General features: G+C 46.2%; 1 non-coding gene across 1 annotated transcript; it reads right to left on the bottom strand.

Moving 5' to 3' along the window:
• Positions 1-4,268: 4,268 nt before the first annotated feature.
• On the bottom strand, positions 4,269-4,341 carry TRNAW-CCA. Its single transcript has one exon. It is a non-coding gene; the product is annotated as a tRNA-Trp (tRNA).
• Positions 4,342-4,691: the final 350 nt, after the last annotated feature.

The following is a 4,691-nucleotide window of genomic DNA, read 5'->3' as shown; positions in this document are numbered from 1 at the left end:
GGAATTGGAATGAAAACTGACCTTTTCCAATCCTGTGGTCACTGCTGAGTTTTCCAACTTTGCTGGCATATTGAGTGCAGCACTTTCACAGCATCATCTTTCAGGATTTGAAACAGCTCAATTGGAATTCTATCACCTCCACTAGCTTTGTTCGTAGTGATGCTTTCTAAGGCCCACTTGACTTCACATTCCAAGATGTCTGGTTCTAGATTAGTGATCACATCATCATGACTATCTGGGTCGTGAAGATCTTTTTTGTACAGTTCTTCTGTGTATTCTTGCCACCTCTTCTTAATATCTTCTGCTTCTGGTAGGTCCCTACCATTTCTGTCCTTTATCGAGCCCATCTTTGCATGAAATGTTCCCTTGGTGTCTCTAATTTTCTTGAAGAGATCTCTAGTCTTTCCCAATCTGTTGTTTTCCTCTATTTCTTTGCATTGATCATTGAAGAAGGTTTTCTTATATCTTCTTGCTATTCTCTGGAACTCTGCATTTAGATGCCTATATCTTTCCTTTTCTCCTTTGCTTTTCACCTCTCGTCTCTTCACAGCTATTTGTAAGGCCTCCCCAGACAGCCATTTTGCTTTTTTGCATTTCTTTTCCATGGGGATGATCTTGATCCCTGTCCTCTGAGCCACCAGGGAACTTTCTACAACCTTGAGGGATAGTTATTATTGTACTTATGATACAGATGAGGAAATCTTGGTCTCACTGAGGAGGGATCTGGGCTATTCACACTATTCATACTGACCATGTTCTAGGGCACAATTCAACTGGCCTAAATTATTGAAGGACTTAGATGAACAAAGTCACCCATTGGACCCAAGTTCCTTGAAGGGCGCAGCCCTTTACAAATTACACTCTGGAAATTACATTTCCATTTGTTCCTCCCAATAGCCTGAAAATATATAAACAGGATAACTGTCTTTATTTGACAGACAGGAAAATCCTGATTCAGGGAGGTGAACTGAATTGCCCAGGCTCTCACAGCTAGCAAGCAGAGCAAGGACTCCTGACTCCCTGTTTTCCCATCCATTAGTGCTGCTGCCCCAACTCACTGACCCTCAGAACCATATCTTAGATGCTTAGAGCTAAGAGGACTTGGACTTCATATAGGCCAACCTCTTACAGATGAGGAAGGAGAGGCTCAGAGCTGGCAAACCCATGCTCACCATCCTTTCTTCAGACTTACCCCATTTCACTTGCTCAAAGAGAGTACCAGAGGGATGCTACTCTCTTCAAAAGCAACAGGAAACACCTGCCCTTTGTAACAAAATGAACAAAAAGCAAAACAAAGAAAGAGAAAAGGAAACTGTCATCTAGACAGAACGCTAAAACTCATTTTTCCCTGAGAACGGCAAGCTCTTCTCAGTGCCCCTTTCCCTTTAAGACCATAAGCTTTTCTGGAGGATTAAATCGGAGGAGGACAGAATGATGATAAATCCGCCAACCATAGCAGCCCCTCCATTAGCCCTTTAATGATAAACATGTGAAGAACTGATGGTTTTGAACTGTGGTGCTGGAGAAGACTCTTGAGAGTCCCTTGGACTGCAAGGAGATCCAACCAGTCCATCCTAAAGATCAGGCCTGGGCATTAATTGGAAGGACTGATGTTGAAGCTGAAACTCCAATAGTTTGGCCACCTGATTGGAAAAGACCCTGATTCTGGGAAAGATTGAGGGCAGGAGGAGAAGGGGACGACAAACGATGAGATGGTTGGATGGCATCACCGACTCAAAGGACATGAGTTTGGGTGAACTCCAGGAGTTGGTGATGGAGGCCTGTCATGCTGCGGTTCATGGGGTCACAAACAGTTGGACACGACAGAGTGACTGAACTGAACTAAACTGCGGAGGCGGAGGGGCATGGCAGCAGGGATGGGCAGGGTTCAAGGAGTTTCTCCCTCTCTGGTATGGATGGGAACGGCTGCATTTCTCCAGTAACCCAGCTTTGCTAATGGGAAATGGAGGGGAGCAGGAGCCCCACCACAGCCAGCAGTCTGCAGGGCAGCAAAGGTGATTGTGACTTTACTCCCACCATCCACATGGCCCAGCAGCCCTCTGCTCTGTCCTGGATCTCTGTTCCCAGTTCAAGGTTATGGATTCAACCCAGAGAGGTCAAGGTCAGATCCAGGAGCTGCAGTCTGCCCCCATTACATGAACAGGGAGAAAATCAAGCGTGCCTGACATTTTGGGATATAATATCTCAAATCTGGTCTAAAGTTGAAGGTTTTTATGCTGGAAGCCTGCTTCCACACCAGTGTTCCAAAAACACGAGCAATATTCACCTCTCATTCAAGGAAAAAACCTCAGTCGCTTCCTTCTACCCTGGGATCGTACTCACAGTCAAACAATGAGCAAGGCAGCTCACCCTACTTGAGAGCTGTCCCCCCAGCAGCACTGTCTCTCCATTCCTAGAGCACCTACCTCAGATATGACCTCATCACCTCTTGTATGACCTTCTTATTGTAGCAGACCCTCCCTCCCCTGACAACCTACCCCACCTCTTGACATGCTCTTCCTGCACAATTAACCTGATCAGGTTAGTTCCCAGCTCCAAATGCCAGGTTCCTGTTTCCCTTGTTGTTGTTCAGTCACTAAGTCACGTCTGACTCTTTGTGATCCCATGGACTGCAGCATACCAGGCTTCCTTGTTCTTCATTATCTCCTGGAGTTTGCTCAAACTCATGTCCATTGAGTTGGTGATGCCATCCAACCATCTCATCCTCTGTTGCCCCCTTCTCCTCCTGCCCTCAATCTTTCCCAGCATCAAGGTCTTTTCCAACAAGTCAGCTCTTCACATAAGGTGGACCAAGTATTTGAAGCTTCGGCATCAGTCCTTCCAATGAATAATCAAGGTTTATTTCCTTTAGGATTGACTGGTTTGATCTCCTTGATGTTCAAGGGACTCTCAATAGTTTCCCTTGAGATATGTCCAAATTCTTCATCAGGCTCTATATAACCCAACCTCAGCTCCTTATCTCTTACCACCCCTGGCTCCCATTCTTCTCCCCAGCAGCTCTCAGCTGCTTGCAGTTACAGCCACATTGTGCCGTGTATCATCTCCATTCACTTCTTCTTGTGACCCTTCTTCCTGGAGCAACTCCCTCCCCCCACCATCTCCCACCTCTTATTGCACTGCCCAAATGCTACTCAGTCTTTGAGACCCAGCACAGGCATCATCTCCTGAAGAGGCTTTGCCAGGTCTCCTTCATGCCAGCCCAGCCACCCAGCTGGAACAGGGACCTTCACCTTGCACCCATAGCCCTGTCTTGCTACACCCACAGTGACAGCCACCTAATCATGTCCCTTTCTTCTGACTCCTCCTCAAGGGTCAGCACTCTGTTTTACTCATTTCCACATCCCCAGATGCTGGTCAAATCTCTGAAAGAACAGAAGAACTCTATAAATGTCTAATGGGTGAATGAATGCATAGTTGGTGGAATTGATTTGAAGAATCAGACACAACTGAGTGACTGAATAACAACAAATGAGGGAAAGTAAAGAGTCTAGGAGAGTTCCAGGTATTGACACTTTTCCTAAGACTGGAAACACACAACAAATGAAGGTTTAGGGAGCAGATGGCTGCCCCATTGGGTAGAGATGTCCCATAGGCAGTTAGATCTGTGTACATATATGGAGTTCAGAAAAGACTGTATCTGGATGAGGGATATCATTTGGGGAATCACTGTAGTAGGAAAATTGTTCAGAGAAGGATCTAGAGTGAGAAAAACAGGGGTGGGAACCCTGAGGAACACTGTCATTAAAGCATGGGCAGAGGAAGATAGTTCCATGTGAATAACAAAGGCTGTTGCTGCTGCTAAGTCGCTTCAGTCGTGTCCAACTCTGTGAGACTCCATAGACGGCAGTCCACTAGGCTCCGCCGTCCCTGGGATTCTCCAGGCAAGAACACTGGAGTGGGTTGCCATTTTCTTCTCCAATGCGTGAAAGTGAAGTCTCTCAGTTATATCCAACTCTTAGTAACCCCATGGACTGCAGCCTTCCAGGCTCCTCCATCAATGGGATTTAACAGGCAAGAGTACTGAAGTGGGTTGCCAGTGCCTTCTCTGAAATAACAGAGGGGACGTGGCCAAAGAGGTAGGAGCTGCTCCATCAAAATGTAATGCCACCCAAATCAAGGGATGAGAGAACTCCAAGGGGACCAGTGTTTCCAAATGCAGCAGTCACTTCTTTTATTTATTTGTTTACTTGGCTGTGCTGGGTCTTAGCTGTGGTATGGGAACTCTTACTTGCAGCATGTAGGATCAGTTCCCCAACCAGGGATCGAACCTGGGCTCCCTGCATTTGGGATGCAGAGTCTTAACCACTGGACCACCAAGGAAGTCCTCCAGCAGTCACTTCTTAAACAATGAGCAAGGCCTTTATAATCTAGTCCTTGCCTAGATTTTCTACCTCATCCCCTCACACTGTAAATTTCAGCCCTTCTGCATATCTTAGGGTTCTCTCAATCTTCTGTGAAATTCTACCTTCCCATTCATTTGTTCATTCATTTCCTCTCCTGTAAGGTCCACACATTCCTGTGTGGTTCCACACAACCCACTGGAAATTGTCATCATCAATCAAATGCCATGTTGAGCTTTTTCTCCTATAAAGCTTGCCTAACCTGTTAACCACTCCTTCCTGTAGCCCTCCACTTTTCTATCAACTTGGCTCTTACACATCATCTGCAAG

Source organism: Oryx dammah, unplaced genomic scaffold (genome assembly GCF_014754425.2).
Source record: "Oryx dammah isolate SB20612 unplaced genomic scaffold, SCBI_Odam_1.1 HiC_scaffold_28, whole genome shotgun sequence".
Lineage (NCBI taxonomy): Eukaryota > Metazoa > Chordata > Mammalia > Artiodactyla > Bovidae > Oryx > Oryx dammah.
This window is presented reverse-complemented; position numbering and strand designations above follow the sequence as displayed.